General features: G+C 41.6%; 1 protein-coding gene across 5 annotated transcripts in view; it reads right to left on the minus strand.

Moving 5' to 3' along the window:
- The window catches only part of LOC108704925 (NXPE family member 4), a 64771-nt gene that overhangs the window by 37675 nt on the left and 4231 nt on the right, over positions 1–22865 (minus strand). For 2 of the 5 annotated variants that reach the window (XM_041571327.1, XM_041571325.1), the window contains exon 1: positions 17058–19586. The exons of the other annotated variants lie outside the window; for them this stretch is intronic. The gene's annotated coding sequence lies outside the window, so the exon portion shown is untranslated. Of the gene's footprint in view, positions 1–17057; positions 19587–22865 lie in introns of those variants that run through there. 5 annotated transcript variants of the gene reach the window in all.

The raw sequence follows: 22865 nt of genomic DNA on the forward strand, positions 1-22865 counted from the left end.
ACAGAAAGAGGTAGGGGAGAAGATGCTACTCCCTTGTAGGAGATACTGAAGGACCTATAACATATCCAATCAAAATTAATCATGACCTATAAGACCACATGACTTCCTCCTGACCACCGTTATACATTTACAAACAAAAGTAAGTGGAGGGCACTCCAAATAGTAAATGGGTTAATTTTCAATAGAGGTGAACCATAGCCCTAGACCGCTCCCAAATAGAGGACACAATAATTAGTGATGGGTGAATTTATTCGCCAGGCGCAAATTTGCGGTGAATTCCCGTGATACGCTGCCGGTGAATAAATTCGCGAAACCGCTGGTGAATTTGCGCAGGCATCAAATAAATGGATGCCGGTGTCAAAAAAATGGATGCTGGCGTCAAAAACGAGGCGCCGTTTCGCAAATTCCTCTAATTTTTGGGCGAAGTGAAACTCCACCAATTCACCCATCACTAACAATAATACTATTATACATAGTTATCATCATCATCATCATTTATTTATATAGCGCTGTCAAGATACGCAGTGCTTTAGTTGATAAAGGCATCTCGTCGAAACGTCAGGGAAATTTTTCTCTGGCAAGGGTGTCTGCTCACTTGTTAGGTTAGATACACGCATTGCGACATTGTGGTATGTAAATGCTTAAAAAATTTTTTTTTTTGAATATGTGTAAAACTTTTTGAATTAAATTGTTTGTAAAACTGCTGAATGTTTTCTTTAAATATAAAAGTATTTTCAAAAATACCACGGTGTGAATATGGCAACATTTGAGTGTGTACGCCCTATATATATGTATAACACTGTTATACATTTGCCATAGTGGTACAGTAACCAAAATAAATAACTTGGGATGGGGAAACCCTGTACTGACAAGTCAGGACTAGAAGAAAAGGAATTTACATCAAGTAGGTAAGTAAAATTCTAATTTTCTTCTGCATCCCTCCATGTCAGTACACTTGGGATCTACCAAGCCATGCCCCAAAAACAAGGGGTGGGAATAACCAACATAAGGCAAAAACCAAACTGATGCGAAGGAGGCCCTGAGTAATAAGGCCAGCATCACAGCCATTCAACAGGGGAGCTGATAAAAGGCACAATAACATGAACGACATGTCCTAGGATATGGTAAGCGATTGACAACAAGAGCACAGAGACCGGCACTTGATGAGGATCAAGCATTGCAGATCAAGAATAGCCATATTCTGCTTAAAGGGTTCCCTCAGTGACTAGAGGTATACCTGCAATATGGCTATTGGACATAAAACCCCTCCTGGGGAAGAACTAAAATCCTGCAACTGTTAAAACAAAAGGCCCCTAGGCAGGCCTGGACTGGCAATCTTTGGGTTCTGGCAAATGCCAGAGGGGCTGCTGTAAGTGGCCATAGAGAGTCACTGTATATTGGCTACCTTGTAACAAGAGCAAATATAACCTCTGTGTCTGCACAGAGGATCCAGGTTTACCAATAAAAAACGTAAAATATTAAACAGCAATAGCAAAGGGGCCAAAAGAAACATCTGCACCTTACCAGAGAGTGACTAGTTAGCAGGAGGGAAACTCCAGGCAAAGCCCTGATAGCTTTCAGCTGAGGGACATAATTAGCATACAGACTTCCAAGTGCACTGAGAATTTTATACACTGAAGAATCATACTCAACAGCTTCAGGATGTTATAACTATCCCATATCCATGCCCATGGCCCTTTTGCAGAAGTTTTGTAAAGCCTCACAGAACTCAACGAGAGGCCAAAAAGCTCACAGGTAACAATGTGGGAAGCCCACACCTGTGTCTCTTCCCAAAAAGCACTAGATTGAATCTTGTGCCTCGCTGGGCATATAGCAGGGGGGCTATTTTAGCACAGGGCTAGAACCATGGTTATACCCACTCCTGCATTTCTTCCCAATAAGCGATAATTTACAGATTATGCATCTTGGGGCATCAGGTAAATTCTTCTCCATTACCTGGGAATCATCCCTCTGCATCTACACAGAGGTAAAAAATACAAAAGAAAAAAAAAAGCTGTGTTTGACTTATTATTATTATTATTATTATTATTATATAGCATTATCTTATACTATCAATGCAAAATAAAACAGTTGTACTGTTCAGATACTAGCAAGATAGATAAAAATTCTACACTAAGATAGATAAAATTCTACACTAAAGCCCCTTTCAAACAGTAAATGGGTAAAAAATATAATGTTATGGTTTTACACCTGCTACCATTAAGGCCTCCTTAGTACAGCATCAGCAATTCATATACAGGTATGGGACCTGATATCTAGAATGCTCGGGACCTGGGGTTTTCCGGATAACAGGTCTTTCTGTAATTTAGATCTTCATACCTTAATGTCTACTAGAAAATCATTTAAACATTAAATAAACCCAATAGGCTGGTTTTGCTTCCAATAAGGGTTATTTATATAATAGTTTGGAGTAAGTACAATGTACTGTTTTATTAATACAGAGAAAAAGGAAACCATTTTTAAAAATTTGGATTATGGGAGACGTACTTTCCATAATTTGGATCTTTCTGGATTGTGGGTTTCTGGAGAACGGATCCCATACCTGTATACAAGATATGTTTACAATTCATTAGAGAGTTTAAAAAGTTAACAGGAGAAAACACTGATAGTAAAAAAAAATGTAATAATTATTTTTATTGGGTTTTCATGTTTTCAATTAACCCTTTAAATGCCAGCAGAATTTCACATTTTGGTTTTTGAAGCATTTTGTGCTCTCTCACTTTAGGGGCATTTTCTGAGGGGAAACCTATATTTTACCTAGAAAAACTATACATTGTTTTTTTTGGGGAGAAACTAAGCTTTTTCATCAGACCACATCCCCTGTTCCTGCCCACAATGCCTCAAATAAAACATCTTATCCTGCTGAGACTATTTCAGCAGGGTCCTCAAAGGGGATATCTCCTTCACTAAAGAACCTCAAGGTGGCTATTACACAACCCACCTCTGCAACATCCAAACCTCCTCCTTCTTGAAGGATATCTAAAATGTCCATGCATCCCTCAGCGCCACAGTTGTTCCTACCACAAAAAATTGTACCCCTGTTATGGGAACCCCATAGGATATGATTGCAACACCTGTTGGGGTTGGTGGAGATAGTGGCCTTTCCTCTTCAGATGCCAAGAAAAAGAGAAAATTTAAATCAAACTGGCTGGTACCTGAGGAACGGGCATCAGTGGTTGTTGTTGCTCCTGTTGTCAAACACTTCCAAATGTGTTTCAAGTGAAGTTGAGGGAACACCTGAACCATTGCAGGGCTCCAGAAAAGTGATTCTGATCCTTTTCCTGCAACATCTTGTGGAGAGATTCTCAAAGCTCTAGTGGAGAGGGGAAATTATCAATCCCTTAGCCAGGAAGATCGAAGAGGAGGTTGACATAGGAGTGGCAAATCCTTCTACCCCAATCATCCCTGCTGAGGAACTCAAAAAGTTTCTTGAGGGAACCCTTGGTGTTAAATTAGAGAAGAAGTTGCATATGGCTCTGGAGAAGTGGCATGATTTGCCTTTAGTTATCAATTCTGTGAGACAATACAAAAGAGGCCAAGAACTATGGAACAGTGGAATATCTCCGCATAATGAAGTTCCACAAAAAAAAGTTTGTCTCATCAGACCTTGATGAAGGTTAACGCACTTCCTAAAACTCAGTAATGGCCTTGAGTAAAGCACACTTAATACTAATGGCTGTCGGAATCCTTTCCGAATGTTTCAGGTACTCTCCTTTCTTTATCAAGGAGGGTACTCTGTGAGTTTCCTCCAAAAGACCCATACCACTCCAGAGCTTGAAGCAAGTTGGCATCTGGAGTGGAAGGGCAGAGTCTTATTTTTTTGTAACTTATGTTTTATTGATTTTCACAGAAAAAGAAAAGTACTGATGTTTCCAATTGTGCCAGTTATGTGTTTGCTTACAATTATACAATACTAGCAATTGCATTTTACACATAGAACATATCTGTCCAAGGAAAAGTCATAGAAAACAAACAAGTGGGGGAAGGGTTAACAGAAAGAAGGAATAAGCCCTACGGAATGTCATTAAATACGCATGAAGGAGACAGAACAAGTAGCCAGTCTCTTATACATATACAGATCAAAAGATGATTTTTCAGCCATCATAGGAGTTAGCTTCAGCAGGAAGTAATCCCAGTTACCACATATTTTATTATGTAATTGCAATGTATTGCTTATTGCTATCAAGCCTGAAAATAACCTCCCTAATTGTGAGGATTACTGGGGACTTCCATTTGGAAGTGATTGCCAATCGTGCAACCGTCAATACCCAATTAACCCACTTTTGGGCTGCGTTATTAATTCCAGTGATAGGGAGGGCTAATAGCAAGTGGGGCATCTCTATATTTAAAGAGGTTTTAAAAATCTTCGTTATTAAATTAACAATTTCCACCCAAAAGTGTGTCAGTTTCATACATTCCCATAATATATGAAATAGTGTGCCCTTATGTTGACAGCCTCTCCCGCACATAGGACTGCTTTGTGTAAACATTTTAGAGAGCCAGTCCGGGGTGAGGTACCACTTCATCATGGTTTTATAAATACTCTCTTCTGTTGAGTACACACTGTAATTTTCTGTGCGTTCTCCCACATTCTCCCCCATTGGGATTGGGTCCATTCCTTTCCCAAAGCGTTTTCCCAATATTGCATATTGGTGTGTTTAGGGAATGGCTCGTCCGGTATGGCAATAGGTTATATAATTGTGAGATCAGCTGCCACCTAATATTTTCTCGAATGGAGATAGCTGTATCTGGGATTGCTGCCCATACAATGTTGTAATATAATGTTTAATCAGGAGATGTGTATAACTGTTTCCGCAATGGGTCAATAAAGTCATTGATTCTATTAAGTGCATGTGCCTCCCAATCTAGCTGGTATGATTTCCCTTGGCCAGGCTGGAATTCCAGATTCGCGGAGAGCAATATCAGGGCCGATGGGTATTTGCTAATCCGATATTTCTTTTAGCATTGTTTGCAGATTGAGAGGGTAAATTTTATAGGCTTTGGGGCTGAAACTGACAGTTGAACTCTAGGGTGGTTTGTTAAAGGATTAGTTCAGTGTGAAAATAAAAACTGGGTAAATAGATAGGCTGTGCAAAATAAAAAAATGTTTCTAATATAGTTAGTTAGCCAAAAATGTAATGTATAAAGGCTGGAGTGAACAGATGTCTAATAAAACAGCCAGAATCCAACTTCCTGCTTTTCAGCTCTATAACTCTGAGTTAGTCAGCGACTTGAAGGGGGCCCACATGGTACATTTCTGCTCAGTGAGTTTGTAATTGATCCTCAGCATTCAGCTCAGATTCAAAAGCAACAAATATGACCCATGTGGCCCCCCCCTCAAGTCTCTGATTGGTTACTGCCTGGTAACCAGTCAGTGTAAACCAAGAGAGCTGAAAAGCAGGAAGTAGTATTCTGGCTATTATGTTAGACATCCAGTCACTCCAGTCTTTATACATTACATTTTTAGCTAACTAACTATATTAGAAACATTTTTTATTTTGCACAGCCTATCTATTTTTACACTGAACAATTCCTTTAATATCAAGTTGCTGATATGATAAGGAAGTGTCCATATGGCTTCTAATTATGCCCACTTAGTGGGTGCTCGTGGCTGTAACCAGGCCAAAGTTTGGCGCAGGTGTGAAGCCTCATAATATCTGCTTATGTCTGGTACTGCAAAGCCTCCCTGACTCGTCCCTAAGAGCACTGAACGCGGTATTCTAGATTTTGCCGCACCCCATATGTATTTAAATATAAATTTTTGTATATGGCCCAATTTAGTAACAGGAATTTGGACTGGGATGGTTTCAAGCAAGTACAATAATTTGGGAAGTACTGTCATTTTAACTGCGGCTATATGCCCAAACCAGGATATACTATGAGACCCCCATTCCCACATGTCTTTCTTAATTTGATCCACCAAAGGCACAAAATTTGCTTGATACAACTGATGGTAATGTGGTGTCAGTTTAACTCCTAGATAGTTTATGTGTGATGTCTGCCATTTATAATGGAAATTCTCCTGGAGAGCCCTCTTTGCTGATCCACCTATGTGGAACATGAGGGCTTCTGATTTAGCCCAATTAATTTTGTGTCCCGCCACCTGATTATAATTTTGTAAAATATGGTGAAGATTGGGTAATGAGATAAAGGGATTGCAGAGAGTGAGCAGGACATCGTCAGCAAAGAGTGATACTTTATAAGCGTCAGCGCCTACCATTATTCCCGTAATATCTGGATGTCCCATTATTTTGGCAGCCAATGGTTCTATACTGAGAGCGTAAAGCAGGGGGGAAAGCAGGCAGTCTTTCCGTGTACCATTCCTAATATGGATTGATGTACCAACATCTCCATTTAATTTCAGATAGGCCGATGGGGTCATGTATAATGATTTAATAGCTTGGAGGAAAGGTCCATGGAATCCCATAGACTGGAGCAACTGAGTCATATATGTCCAATCCAGCCTATCAAAGGCTTTCTCCGAGTCCAAACTCAAAACTACAGATGGAGCGCCTCAGGATTGAATAATATCTAAAAAAATCTATTGCCCTGCGAGTGTTATCTCCTGCTTGTCTACCCAATACAAAACCTACTTGGTCAGGGTCTATCAGTCTGGGCAAGAGTGGGGCTAGTCGCTGGGCTAACAATTTAGTGAAAATTTTCAGGTCGCTGTTTAAAAGTGCTATAGGCCTATAGTTTCCGCACTGTGATAGATCCTTACCCTCCTTGGGAAGTACCGTTATGTATGATGAAAGCATAGAGTTTGGTATTTGTTCTTTTCTCTGCAGGAAAATCTTAAAGAGCTCTGCCAGGATTGGTGCAAGGGTATCCCGAAAGATCTTATAATACGTATTAGTAAACCCATCAGGCCCTGGAGACTTGTGAAGAGGGAGAGCTTTCAGAACTTCAAGTACTTCCTCCCCTGTAACCTCCTTATTTAATTCCTCTAGTTCCTCCTCTGTCAATTTTGATAATTGACACCCCTCTAGAAACTGAGCAAGATGTTGTGATTTAGCATCATTTGTATGGGTGGGTGTGGGGAATAGATTATATAGCGTGGAATAATAGGAGTGGAAAGCTTGTGAGATTTGAGTTGGATTGTGGAGAGCCTCCCCACTGCTGGATCAGATTGTTAAAATTTGGGATTACCTGGCTCGCCATTTTAATTGATTCGCTAATAAAGTGTGGGCCTTGTTCCCCATTTTTAGTCCAAATCAGTGTTTTCTCTGCTTCCTGCATGGCAATTTGTTTTAAAGAGAAGCATAAATTGTGAATTTCTCGAATTGTCGTAGGATCTGGGTTTTGTTGATTCTTAGATTCTAACTTGTATAGTTTGGATTCCAATTTGTAAATTTCCTGCTTTCTATTGCATTTCCTTGCCGTAGAGATTGAGATAATGTGACCCCTAATAGCTTTATCAGCTTCCCAAGTTAAAGCCATGGAATCTATAGATCCCTTGTTCTGCGTAAAATACTCTTTCAGGTGATTCCCTATTACTTCCCTAGTGTTAGGGTCATTGAGAATTGTCTCGTTCAATCTCCAGTGTGTCTGCTTTGGTATTATCAGAGGGATTGAAATAATTAGGGTGATAGGGGCATGATCCGACCATGAGATAGCTTGAATAGAAACGGTAATTGGATATTTCAGACAATTTTGAGATACGAAGAAATAATCCAGTCTCATTGAGGTCTGATGAGGGGAGGAGTAAAACGTGTATCTGCGGTCCCTAGGGTTATTGATGCGCCGTGAGTCAAACAGGGCGTGTGATCAAATAACAGCTCAGAATTGTTTGGCCTTCTGTGGGACCTGAGAGGTACGTGAGGGGCAGGTGTCTATCTACTTTTTCTGAGAAAACTAAATTAAAGTCTCCCCCTATTATCAAAATCGTGGAGGAATATTTGTTCGCCAGAGATAAAATTTCGCGTATCGTATGGAGTTGTTTGTTATTGGGTATAAACATTGATTAGAGTTATTGGAGTACCAACGTAAGAGCCCTGTAAAATCAAATAATGACCATTAGGGTCTGCGATTTGTCTTGTTATTGTCAAGGAGCAATCTTTATGTATCAGAGTCATAACCCCTGCTTTCTTATGGGGGCCAGATGCCTGATAGGTCCTAGTGTACTGCGGAGAGTTAAGTTTATTATTGTCAGATGCTGTGAAGTGTGTTTCTTGGAGGAACGCCACCTCAACTTTAAATCTCCGGATTTCTTTCAAAGCTAGTGCTCTTTTCCTGGGACTATTAAGTCCTTTTACATTTAGAGAAAATAGTTGGACCATTTTAAGGCTTTAAAATTGAATGCTATACTAGAGGGCTCGTACGTTGGTGGAGTTATACATTGCATAATAACATTAGCATATAAATCAACATGAATCATATTTAACAACCTATCAAAGCATGTAACAGACCTCTGTAGGCCAATATAGGGACTGTTCTGCCCCATTGTGTATCTTCTAGAGTCCACTGAAAGTGTGGTCCTTTCCGGACTACAAAACGACTCTCCAAAAATATTGATGAACAAAAAAGTTAAAAGGTATTGCATATCTGATATCGTTGTCTTCCTGTTGAGAAAGCTATAGGTATGGTTCAAGTAAGTTTGCCATCCAGGGCATATAGAGGTAAGTAGAGAAAAAAAGGGCTCAGGATATATTGAACCAAAAATAACAGTTAACATAATGAAACTCAAAATATGTACAAGCAGTTGTGTTACCTGAACCTGGTAACCTGGGACACTATAGGTATACCCCATCCAAGTACCAGTGTCGAGGGAAGCGTCTAGGCAAAAAACAACCAGTGAAGGAGTCTGTCCCTCCACAGTCAAGGCTTGCTAGGCTCAAATACTGTAGATTGGATCCCATACAGCCCCTTATCAACCCATGAGGCCAAGAACAATATCTTCTCTTCACAGACTTTCTCAGGTGAGTGAGCCGGATCTTTGCGGTGGAGTAGATGGTGAACGGGCCTTGGAAGAGCTTGTCGTTTCCCATTCCGGAGTCATTCTAAGTGATCGGGAAGTCATAGTTTCCTTGGATGTCGGAAAATTGGCAGACCAAGATTATTCAGAAATATGTTGCTTTTCTGTAGGTCTGAGAGAATGTGTTGCTGTCCTTTTATAGAAACAATTAATTTGAACGGGAACCCCCATCTATATGGAGTGTTGTGCGCTCGTAGATGCTGAGTGACAGGTCTAAAGTCCCTTCTTTTGGCCAGCATGATAGGGGATATGTCGTTGTAGATTTGTATCTTCACCCCCTGGAATTCAATGTGTGTTGAGTTCCGTGTTTCCTGAAGAACTTTCTCCTTACTCTCAAAATAGTGACAACAGATTACAATGTCTCTTGGAGCCGACTGACCGGGTTTCTTAGAGCCCATCGCTCTATGCGCCCTATCAAATCTCCAAGCCTCTACTGGTAAATCCAGCAAAGTTTAGAAAACAGAGCTCTGAGGTAGTGCCTGATATCTTTTGGTAGGATGCTTTCAGGTACGCCTCGTATACGAAGATTCTGTCTACGGTTTCTGTTTTCCAGATCTTCACAGTGTGATTTAAGAATGACCAGCAACCTATCCATTCGTTGGCCCAGTGAATGCAGCTCTGTCTTAAATTCATGTACTGCGTCTTTAACTGCACCTGCTATAGCTGCAGTTAGTGAATTATGTAGAGCCGAAAGCTGAAGTGCTAGTATGTCAGCTGTAACAGGTCTGGAAGTGTGGGTTTCCTCCACCCTGTTGGAGGATGTTTCCATCCAGTTGTCTGGAGTGCATGGGCGAGAGGGAGCATAGGGGCCTGCATCATGCTCTAAATCCATGCCACCATCTTTGGCCTTACACAGCCTGTCTGTGGCTGCATGTTTAGGTTGGGGTAATATCTGTGAGTAGGCCCCATATGGGGAACTAGAGGCTGAGGTTTGGCTCATATTCTGGTCCTCATTATCATTCCCAACCCTATGCACCTTGTCAGTAGCCAGATATGCGCGCTGTGCGGGTGCCCAAGCAGGATGGCTAGTGGGAGAGCTGGAGGCTGAAGTATTTCTTTGGTCCGGATCCTCTCCACCTTCTCTAATCCTGCATGGCTTGTCAGCAGCTGCTAGTTTGTGTAGAGATGCTGCCCGATTGTGCAAGCTTTTGGGCGCTCTGTCTGGAGTGGTGTGCTCCGGGTCCACGCTGCCATCTTCGATTCGTCTGTGTCTGTTGGGTGCCGCAGATTTGTGCAGAAATGTCGTTAGAGTGCCTGTCGGTTCTAGGGTGTTCTTCTTCCCCATGTCTATATGCTGTAGCTGCGGGATTCCCCAATATTTTGTTTGCTAAATGCCGCTAATATTCGGGGATATATGGCCTCTGACTGTGGAGCGGCGTAAATAAGCGTCCTCACTCTGTCATGTTGCGCATGCGCACCCGGCAGGGTCTTTTTTTAATCACCTCACTTGGACATCATGTGGGGTGGTGACCCTTTTCTCAGAACACTTCCAGCCAGAGGTGCTGAGTGCAAACTCTGTTATGGACCAGAGAGGGCACGGTTCTTTGAAAGTTATCAGCCTATATGGAGACAATTGACTCTGAAGAAGCCTTGATTATAGGGGATGATTTTAATTACACCCTTGATGCTCGAGATCACAATGTACCCAAGAAAAGGGACTTGTCTGAGTCAGTTTTGCGAGAACTAATTGCTTATTTCTCCTTGGTTGACGTCTGGAGAGAACAGAACCCAGAGACGGATGCCTTCACCTATGTCAGAGTGAGAGATGGTCAGGTTTCTCAATCCCGGATTGATAGGATATATGTATTGAGCCATCTCATCTCACGAGCCCAGTCGAGCACCATTAGATTGTATCCCTGAGAATGTAAATCGCACCATCTCTGCCAAAAGCTGCTTACTGGCACCTAAAACAACAGTTTATTAGAAAATGAGGGTTTCGCAAAGTCAGTCCAGGATACATGGAGAGGCTGGAGGGCTTTTCAGGATGACTTTGCCACATTGAACCAGTGGTGGGATATAGGCAAGGTTCACCTAAAGCTGTTGTGTCAAGAGTATACCAAAAGTTTTAGCAGGCAGCGCAATGCAGATTGCAGATTGAGGCACTTAATGGGGAGGTGCTTGATCTTGAGCAAAGGCTATCAGGCTCTGAAGACCAAGCCCTGCAGTGTGAATACCTAGAAAGGAAATAAGCGCTGCGTAACATGGAACAAAGACAGGCTCATGGTGCCTTTGTGCGAAGCCGGATGCAGTTACTTTGTGATATGGAACGTGGTTTGTGATTCTTCTATGCTCTGGAGAAGAAAAAGGGGAACCGAAAACAAATCACATGCCTTTTTGCGGATAATGGAACCCTCCTTGAGGATCCGGAGGCTATCCGGGACAGAGCCGGTCCTTCTATCAAAACCTTTTTTCTCCAGACCCCATCTCTCCAGATGCCTGTGAGGAGCTATGGGATGGGCTTCAAGTGGTCAGTGAGATGAGAAAAGAGAGGTTGGAAACACCAATTACTCTAGATGAACTCTCTCAAGCACTCTGTTTAATGCCCCACATTAAATCTCCTGGGCTTGACGGACTGAACGTAGAGTTCTTCCAGTTCTTCTGGGATACTCTGGGCCCTGATTTCCATAGGGTCCTAACTGAGGCCTTCAAGAGTTGCCACTTTTGTGTCATTGAGCACTGTTATCACTAATTCCTAAGAAGGGGGATCTCCACCATATTAAGAACTGGAGACCAGTCTCACTGCTCAGCACAGACTATAAGATCGTGGCCAAAGCTATCTCACTCAGGCTCAAATCTGGGCTGGCAGAGATGATTCATCCTGACCAGTCCTATACAGTCCCCGGTCGGACAATTTTTGATAATGTCTTTTTAATCCGAGACTTACTACATTTTGCGAGAAGGACTGGTCTATCTCTTGCTTTTCTCTCTCTGGATCAAGAGAAGGCATTTGACAGGGTGGATCACCAATATCTTATAGGCACTCTGCAGGCCTATAGCTTTGGCCCATAGTTTGTGGGCTACCTGAAAACAATGTATGCCTCTGCAGAGTGTTTAGTTAAAATCAACTGGTCTCTGACTGCACCTCTGGCTTATATAGCCTATGTAATTCTTGTGGTCCAGGACCTAGTTTATCTTCAGCGGGCACAAGAGTGTCAAGAGGTCTATACTGCTGCCTCATCTGCCCTCATCAACTGGTCCAAGAGCTCAGGCCTTCTGGAGTGTTCTCTACAGGTAGATTTCCTGCCTCCTGCTTTTTGTGACATCTCGTGGAAGAGTAATACTGTTAAATATTTAGCGTCTACCTATCAGCTAAGGAGCATCCTGTCTCACAGAATTTCATTGAACTTGAGGAGCGTGTTCTAACCCGCCTGGGAAAGTGGAAGGGTTTAGCTAAAGTACTTTCTATGAGGGGGGTGGCTTTGGTGATCAATCAGCTGGTGGCCTCTAAGCTCTGGTACCGGTTGATATCTCTTAGCTCATACATTTGCTGCAGAGACTAGTTGGAACAATGATGCCTATCATGCTGCCTTGTACAATGGCCTCTCTATCTGCCTTAAAGACAATCTGGTCTCCCGTGAATTACCTATTATGGTAGAAGACCTGATTGCTTTGGCTGTCAAGGTGGACACTCGGCAAAGAGAACATCAGGCAGAGAGGGACCATGTCAAGAGATTCCAACCTACATTGGTTCCCCGCTTCCAAAGACCCCTGCTACCTCCGTCTCCTCAGCAACCTTCTGTTATTTCTCCAGAGGAGCCCATGGAGATCGGAAGAGCTCGTCTCTCATCATCTCCCCAGAGGGTTTCAAGATGGATCTTACCAAAGTGTCCGCAATTCAGGAGTGGCCCTTTCCGTTGAGTACCAAGGCGATACAGAGTTTCATTGGATTCGCCAGTTATTAATCGACAGTTTATTAAGGGGGTCTCTTCTTGCATTGCACCCATCCTTTCCCTCATCCGAAAAGGGGGTAAACCTAACTCATGGCCCCTTTCTGCCGTTGAAGCTTTTTAGTCCCTGAAGGATGCTTTCACCTCTGCCACTGTTCTCTGACATTCAGATCCGATGTTACCCTTTTTCATTGAGGTGGATGCTTCTGAAGTTGGAGCTGGCGCTATCCTGTCCCAAAGACATCCTGCCAATGGTAAACTACACCCTTGTGCTTATTTCTCCAAAAAGTTCTCCCCTGCAGAGCAGAATTACGATGTGGGGAATCGTGAACTCATTAAAAGTGCCTTCTCCCAAGTTGGGTCCAAAATTTGTTGGTCCATTCTCTATCATGGAAGTCATCAATCCTGTGGCCGTTAGACTTCTGCTTCCCCCTGAGATGCGAATTCCCAACGTGTTTCATGTCTCCTTGGTGAAACCAGCAATCGCTTCTCTGCTGATCAGTCTCCCCCTTCTGTTATCTCTGTGGATGGTCAACAGGAGTATGAGGTGGAAAAGATCTTAGACTCCAGAATCTCCAGAGGTTCTCTTCAGTTCCTTATTAGTTGGAAGGGCTTTGGTCCTGAAGAATGCTCTTGGGAGAAACACTCTGATGTTCATGCCCCTCGTTTGGTAAGGGAATTCTATAAACAATTTCCCCAGAAACCAAGACTTGGTGGTCCAGTGGCCCCCCGTGTAGGGGGGTACTGTCAAGGCCGCCGGGAGCGCTCAGCAGTGCGTCCTCTCCCGGCGAAGGAAGATTCAAGATGGCGGCACCCATTCAGGCCACGTGGGTGCTGGGACGCCGTCGCAAGTACGCCAGCGCCATGATGTCAGCACAGATGCAGGCATAATGACGCTGACGCAATGATATCACCAGTTGGCGCCAAAAAAAGGCGCTCTGGACGCTGAGATGCTGCCCAAGTATAGGTTCCCATCGCTAGTGTTCCTGGGTGCTATATTTACTCCAGATTCCGGATATTGATCCCTGCCTAAAAAAAAATGTATACAATTCCACAAGAAATAGAAATAGTTCCCCGAGGCCTAGGGCACATCATAAACCCATTCTTTATATCCTATATTCTTTATATAACAGGCTGCCATCACTGCCAAAGGCCAGTGCTTTAGAAAGGGTTACTTGATGTGCCCCTAGAGCCAGGTGAGGGTAACAAGGCATAGCTCAGTTTGAACGTAGACACCATGTAAAAATATAAAACATTACAAACAATACTTAACATTGATGACATTTGTAAGCATATTTGGTGCCCTTTTTCTCAACAGCCACAGATACATGAGGTCAGTGCTGGGCTGCAGACTTAGGCCCTGGAGGACCATCATTGGTTAAAGTGCATAGTAGTACAACATTCAGTTGCCCTTGAAGATTTGGACTTGCATTTTGGAAAACAAAGGAGAAAGAGGACATTCTGGAGCTGCCCACTGAAAAATATAAGACCACCAGGAGGAGGAGGCATTTACCTAGCTGCCCTTATGCTCAGTGCTGGGCTGCAGACTTAGGCCCTGGAGGATCATCATTGGTTAAAGTGTATAGTAATAATAAACATGGGGTTTTTCAAAGCACATATTTGTTTCATCTGCAGATTACATTGTTAGGCTAAGGCCACACTAGGCGATAGCGCCGCGATTTGACTCGCGGCGACTTTTCGCCGCGACTTTTAAGCCGCAATCGCTGGGGAAACTTTTGCGCTGGCGTCTATGGGGAAATCGCGAAAAATCGCCAGCGTAAAAACACACGCGGCGATCTTTTTTCTATTGTCGCTCGAAATCGCCTAGCGAGGCAATTTCGAGCGACAGTAGAGAAAAGATCGCAGCGAGTCAAATCGCGGCGCTATCGCCTAGTATGGCCTTAGCCTAAAGCAGAAGAAAATGATTTACAGTTGATGGGCCAAATAGAATTAGATTCCAATTTACGCATAAGGGGAACTAGGTTGAGTTCATAGAAGTTATTTAAATCCTTATGTATAGCTTTTCCTAAATATTTAAACGTTTTTGTGGGTCTATGAGGAAATCATCAAAAAAATTCTTATTTGTTCCAGTTGATTCTTAAACCTGAATAAAGTGATGGTTAATTAGTTCAAAAGTAGTCCTAAGGGCTTCATATGGGTTACTCAGAAACAAAGGGGCAAATTCACCAAGATTCGTAGTTGCGCCAGCGTCCGCTTCGCCGCACTTCGCCAGGCGTATTTTCACCAGCGCTACGCAAATTCACTAAAATCCAAAGTTGCGCTCAGGGGAAGTGTAAGGTTGCGAAGTTGCACTAGCGTTAATTCGCCAAGCAAAGCGAAGTTACGCTAGCGATGCTTAATTTGCCTACGGCGCAAAATTGTAGTTACAATGGAGGTATATGAAGCATCACTACACAAGCCTGGGAAACCTTCAAAACACATGTCCCCCCACATGTGACCACTGTATAGTTAAGGTGCCATGAGTTAGGAAATGTAGGGGGAAGGAGGGTAGCCCCAATAAAATTTTCGATCTTTTTCAGCCTATCACCCATAAAAAAAGAAAAAACGCCAGCGTTATTTAGGACTTAGAAAATTTTTTAACTTTTTTTGAAGCAATCCCTATCTACTCTATTGCACTTCGCCTGGTTTGAGGTGGCGAAGGAAGTCTGGCGTAAAAGGTAGCGTTCAGAAAAATGTGCACGTCAGTGAATTTGTGTAGTTTTGTCCGTTGCGCAAATTCGCCAGGCGTAAGGGTGCGAAGTAACACTAGCGAATTTACGCCAGTGTCTGTGAGTGAATCGGCGAATTAACGAAAATGCGCTACGCTAGCGCATTAGCGTTAGGCGCTTCATCCTTTAGTGAATTTGCCCCAAAGTGTGTCATCTGCATACATTGTAAATCTTTTCTGTAAATCCCTTTAATTATAAGCCAGTAACCACTGGTTCTCTTTAAGGAGCATTGCCAATGGTTCCATAGCCAGAGTAAACAGGAGTGGCAAGAGGGGACATCCCTGCTGAGTGTCATGAGAGCATTCAAAGGGTTTAGAAATATTTTGATTTGTTTTAACTCAAGCCCTAGGTTGGTTGTATAGGGCATTGATCCACTTCTTAAAATTCTCTCCAAGTCCCATTATATCTAGTACTGCTCTGAGAAAGTGCCATTCCACCGAATCAAAGGGCTTTTCATTATCTAGATTGACCACGTTTCTTAAGCCTGAATTATCATGTTTTATTAAGAGATTAGAAAAGATTCTATGTAGGTTTATATTTGTGGAGCAGCCCGGGATAAACCCTGTTTGGTACGGAGATGTAAGGGTGTAAATATACAAATTAAGACATTGGGCTAAATTTTTTAGAGAGATGGGACATTATAAAGAGCAATTGGTAGGGTCTTTCACCAGTTTTAGGATTAAAGTAATTAGTGTTAATGTAATTAGTGTTTCTCTCAGGCTGCCAGATCTATTACCTCATTGTACAGTTTGGTTAAGGGAGTAATATGTTTGATATGTTTTACATACCATTCAATTGGTAGTCCATCCAGGCTGGGAGTTTTCCCCGCCAGGAAGGAAGCTATGGCTTTGGCTACATCTAAACCAGTAATTGGGGCATTTAGAGAGGTCCAGTCCTCCAAACCAAACCTAGGGAGAGGTATGGCATCAACATTTTTCGTAAATCTGTTCTGCTGTACAAGTAGTTGATGTTTTATACACTGTAGTTCAGTATAGTATTCAGTAAATGCCTTGTTTATATCAAGGGGAAGTGAGACCAGATTGCCCTGACCATCTGATATGACTGGTAAAGAGGTAGATGGAGAAAGATCCCAAGATAACAATGCAAGTAATTTACCATTTTTATTGCCATGAGCAAATAGGTTTGATTTTTAGTATATTAGCTGCTTATTTACTAATTTGGTTTGGGGGAGCTGGAGAGCTGCTTGGGAGGTTACCCATTTCTGTTTAGAGATATATGTGGGAAATTTAACAAAGTCTTATTCAGTCTCCAAAGCCTAATTTTATAAATCATGAATTTCTTGTTGTTTGTCTAGTAAAATCATTGACATGGGAATAGGCTTTAAGTGTCCCATTCCATCTGAGGAGAAGCAGAACCTGTATTGATGTTTATATGGGAATTAAGTTGTGCCTCAATTGGTTCAGCTATGGGGGCAAATTTACTTACCTTCGAAGTTGCGCCAGCGTTGGCTTCGCTGCACTTCACCGTACTTCGTCAGGCAAAGTATCGCCAGGGCACCGCTATCACCGTCAAAAAAGTAAAAGACACCAGCGTTTTTTGGGACTTAAAACATTTTTTAACTTTTTCTGGTGAATTTTCACTAGCGTTAGCCACTTCGCCCTTTAGTAAATTGGCCCCATAGAGTCTAGTTTAATCCAGAAGCTGTTAAGACTCCAGATGGACTCTGAGGGGGCCATATTTGTCATTAGGGATACCAGTAGTGGAGAATGATCCGAGATGCCTCTAGGCAGCATTTTTGCTGATACTAGACTTTTTTCTATCTTGGCAGACCCTAGTGCCAGATTTATTATGTACATAATATTTTGGGATGCTGAATAAAAAGTAAAGGATTTGAGCCTCCAGAGGTCACTTAGATGAAAAGTGGAAGTCCAAGCAGCCAGTGGTGTAGAAACACCTGTAGCATAGCTACAGTAAGCAGAATAATAGGTTGGTGCCATCCATTGCCTTCTTAGGGAGAGAAGTTTTGAGCCATCCAGGTGGGTCTCCTGCAAAAAGATCACATGGGATTTAGCATTTTTAAGTACCTGGAACACCAGGCCCCTGACATTCCAGGATATAATATTTATTGTAGCCATGATATGAGCTGGATGGACTGAGAGGGCCAGGGAAGCCTGGCAGTCAGGGAAGCCTGGCAGTCAGTGTTTTTTGAGGTTAAAAGTTGAGTAGCTCCAGGATTGAAGAAAGTGAAATTTGTCCAGGTGAGTCAGTCTGTGGCTAGGATAGCTAAGGCAGACCCAAAGGGTAGCCAAGCAAAATATTTCAATGGTCTGAGGCTTGTATCTGTGAATTTAAGTGTTTTACAAAAGTAGCTCCAAATAATGAGGAAAAAGATTTACAGTAACATGATAAAGTCAACAAATCCTCCCTCCCTACATGCCCTGCCCGAACTTGAGCGAGTCATTCTCCCAGACATATGAGCCATAGTTTGCTCTGATTATCAAGGGGGTGGGATCAGAGGGCTTTCAATTCAGTTCTCTGATTTAATCCTGATATCCTCAAGGTGTAGGTAAGGGTATTTAGAAAGGATAGCTGCCATTGCAAAAAATACTTACCTTGCTGGACTAGGTCACCTCCCGTCATCCGCCAATGGTCTCTGGCATGGAGAACGTATCGGCTGTAGTGGTTGCCCAGGTGGGATTGTGGGTAGTGCCTCAATCCAAGTGTGCGCCTCCTCTGGTGTAGTGAAGAAATGGGTTGATAAAGGCTTGATAAAGGGCCTGGAGGGGTCCAAAACGTTGCCTTTTTGTGATGTATATATGGGCTTAATAAATCACTTTTGACACAACTTCAACAAACAGGTGTGCATCTGGATTTTTTTGCAATTAGTGAAGAAGTGGGTGTGATTGCTTGCGATCACTCTCAGGCGAGCTGGAATATCATGGAGTAGGGAATATGCACAGGGTTTCCTTAACTGAGGTAAACTTTCTCTGTTTCTGGACACCGATAGAAAAGTCCGGGTAGAAGGAGATTCTTTGATTCTCGAACATAACATTTCCAGCTTTCCTCTCATCCCTGTCACGGTAATTTAGCGCACAGGCAATGGTAGGTTGTGGTGGTGCCTCAGGTGGAGGTGTGCTCACGTTCAATGACAAAATTATCAGAGAATGTTCTTGGTTGAAAGAGTTTTAGCAACCATTGTTCCAAGAATATTTTCACCTGTTTTCCCTCAGCACTTTCCGGTAGACCAATAATACAAACATTATTCAGTCTTAGCCGGTTTTAAAGGTCTTCTGCTCATGCTTCCAGGGCTGCCAATCTGCGAGCTATGTCCTCAAATTGGACTGCTATAGGATGTGCCACTTTTGATGTGCGGTCCCTAATATTCTGTACATCTTGCTTGACCTGATTAAAATCAATTTTTCACTAATCCATTCTATTAAGTAAAATGGTGGGGTTCTGCCCCAGTAACTGCATTATCTCTAACGGTCAGCATCGGATTTCTTTGCCGGCCACCCCTAGGCCTCGCGGTCCGACCAGGCGGCCGCTCGGTCCTAGCACCCGCCTACACTTCCCCTTCCCAGCGTGCCGGCGAAAAAACTCCGGCGCAGCTGGTGTAATTGAATGGGGACGCACACGTCCCCATAATGCGGCTGGGCGGCATGCCACCCCTATTTTTTGCCGCCCTAGGCCCGGGCCTATGCGGCCTTGCCTCAAATCCGGGCCTGAACAGGGTAGGCTCTGTTGTGCTTTGTATTGCTGTATCAGTAGCCTGTTTGAATTGAGGTGACTTAAATCTTGTAGCCTGTTTAAATTGAGGTGACTTAAATCTTGCCCAATGTGTGTTTATTTTTTTATTGATATAAGGTGTATATTTATAAAGATGTGTAAGAAAAAAGTGTAATTGAAATACCCCACAAATCATAATTCCATGCTACACAGTGTAAGATCCTGTGTATCTATTAAACGGTCTAATGATGTGAAGCTGAGAATACAGTTATATTGTTAAAGGAATTGTTCAGTATAAAAATAAAAACTGGGTAAATAGATAGCCCATGCAAAATAAAAAATGTTTCTCATGTAGGCAGTTGGCAAAAAATGTAATGTATAAAGGCTGGAGTGACTGGATGTCTAATACAATTACCAGAACACTACTTCCTGTTTTGTAGCGCTCTTGGTTTCCACTAATTAGTTACCTGGCAGTAACCAATCAGAGACTTGAGGGGGGCACATGGGTCATAACTGTTTGCTTTTGAATCTGAGCTGCATACTAAGGAAGAAATTAATTAAAGGTGTATTAGGAGACCAACTTAATCTGAATGTATACAAATTTTATTTTACTTTCAAAATTTTCCATTTAAAACCTGCCTGGCCAGGAACCCAACATATAACAATATAATTTTATAAAAAGATTTTTCAAAATGATTCAGGTAGGTGGCCACTTAAAATCACAGTGATAGGAATTTTCCAAATCTCCTAGGTTGTACTGAATGATTCCCCCAGCCTTGCAACAACAATTATGTAGAGCAAAATGTGTGTGAGTTACAGTTCTCCAACTTGGGAGTATTGTGGTGTGAGTTATAGTTCTCCAATTTGGTAATCAAGTAAGAGGTAATTTTCCCAAATGCATCTGGAAAGAGAGTTGGTGTGGATGACACCCCATTTAACCACATTTGTAACCTTCTCTACATATATCTCCACATTATAAGCCTGGCAACCCATTTGATTACCAAATTGGAGAACTATAACTAACACCATAATACTCCCAACTAACTATATTAGAAACATTTTTTATTTTGCACATCCTATATATTTATCCAGTTTTTATTTTTACACTGAACTGTTACTTTAAAAGAGTGTGTAAAACTAGCATAACGTTGTAAAATGTTTTCTCTCTTAATTTGTCCCACTGACTTGAGTGAAGATAGAGTAAAATGATTATGTAAATATTCACACTGCTATTTACCACTTTTTCCTCCTCATCTCCATTGGATTTAATAGGTTTCACCAGCTCTGAGGTTATATAAAATTAGAGTGTATATTTATAAGTTAATAAAAATACACACCTTAATAATAATAATAATAATAATAAAGCTTGATAAATATCAATTTTATTTTACTTTGCTTTTTACTTTTTTTGGCGTAAAACATACAGAGCTTGCTAGATATGATCTTTATGTCAGTATGAAAATTCACACCCAATATTTTCATTTTGGGGTTTCTACATGTCACATAATTTGATGGTCCTATGCAACTGATCATCACACTGATCCCTGGAATTCATATTTTTGAAGTTTTATCCATGTATGCAAGAAAATGTGGAATATAAGATGCTGTTAAAAAGTTTTGGATCGAATTAATAAATTCAGAGCAGAGTTGCAGCTTGGGAGTTTGGAGTAGAATGTTATATTTGGTCATTTCTCAAAATACTAGAGCACAAAGGGGTAATAAAATGTTCCCCATTGTGAGTCAGTAAGCACTGGGGATGTCTGTCTGTGTTTTGCCTACAGCATAAGGTGCAAAGTGCATAAATGTGGGCGCAACATAGCCATGTATCTGCTACTTACCATAGGGGGTCCAAGTATAAGTCAGAAATATCCATAAAACTATACATATTTGGTATTCGCACAGGAAAAACAGTTTTTCTAGCTGAACTAAAACCCTAGAAAAGCCTATAAAGTTAAAGAGCTCACAGTTATAAATCTGCTTGTATGAAACACAACTAAAGTGTGGAAATCTGCAGACAATGAAAGAATGAAAGGTTTGAAGCTAAAAAGGAATGCATTAATCCCATTTTTTTTCTCATAAATGTATCTATAAAAAGCTTTTACAGTATATACACAGTACTTCCTTAGGGCAGTGGCACATGGGGATATTAGTCACCAAGCAGCAAATCTTCGCTACTGCAAGTGACTAATCTACCAGAAATGACTTCCCGCTGGTAAGAATGCAAATTGACGGTAGGATAGCATACGTATCGCTTCGGTTTTCCGAAGTTGCCTGAAGTTTCCTCATGAGGCAAGAGATGGAAAAAGATAGTCACTGCATGTCTTTACTCACATTACAACAATTCTTCTCTCTCGTTTCTTAAGCATACTGTCTTCAGACTGTGTCTATACTAAACTCTTGCTTCCTCCCAAGTTATACTACAAAGACTCAGACAAGTGATCAGACTTCTTCAGGCAACAAATACCAAATCTCCTCTATTTACAAATATAAACAATAATACATCATATATTTAAGCAAATAAAATAAATGGTTTTCTCTTTGTGATTCAAATCTAAGTTCACACTATGTATGTAGCAGTGCAGTACAAGAGAACCTTTGAACCATAATTAAAGAGGTTGATCACATTCCAACATCTTTTTTCAATTGTGTATATTTTCAGTTAGCTCACAAGCAATAAATACTTTTTTCAATTACTATAAGTGATTATTTTATTGGTATTGAAGTTTAATTTTTCCCCTTCTTATGTCTTTCTAAAGCAACTCTGGGGTTGATGCATTTCTTATCTTTGTCATCTCTTGCCTTGAACCACCATTTCATGACTCTATCTGTGCTGCCTCAGAGATCACCTGACCAGAAATACTACAACACTTAACTGTAACAGGAAGAAGTGAGGAAGCAAAAGGCAGAACTCTGTCTGTTAATTGGCTCATTTGACCTTACATGTGGTTTGTATGTGTGCACAGTGAGTCGTACGATCTCAGGGGGCGGCCCTTATTTTTTAAAATGGCAATTTTCTATTTATGATTACCCAATGGCACATACTACAAAAAAGTATATTATTATGATAATGGTTCATTCACATGAAGCAGGGTTTTACACATGACCTCTTTTAATAGAGACCTACATTGTTTGGGGGGGGGTATAGTTTTCCTTTAACTTTCATTTTATTGCACTGCATTATTACTACATTGACATCTAGTGGGGAAAATGTGATCGGCATAATAGTTAGACAGTGTCATGGGTACTTGTGAATCATGGTTCTCTTCATTTATATTGATAGGCACATAGGCCTGATGCTATAATAGATGGGTAGGCACTAATGGAATCATCTCAGTACGTATTTACATTATATTAAAGGTTACTGTACAGCACACCCATATTTACTATATACCATACTCATTGGTATTTTTCTCTACTCTTTTGTCACTACCCATACTGGAAAGTGAACAACTGACATTGCCACTCATTCCAGTCAATTTTTAGTATCCATACCAGGTGTTGGTTTGAAAAGTAAAAAGCTTTTATTTCAAATTGCTAGAGTGTTATGTATGTGCCTAGAATAGCAAA

Source organism: Xenopus laevis, chromosome 7S, assembly GCF_017654675.1.
Source record: "Xenopus laevis strain J_2021 chromosome 7S, Xenopus_laevis_v10.1, whole genome shotgun sequence".
NCBI lineage: Eukaryota > Metazoa > Chordata > Amphibia > Anura > Pipidae > Xenopus > Xenopus laevis.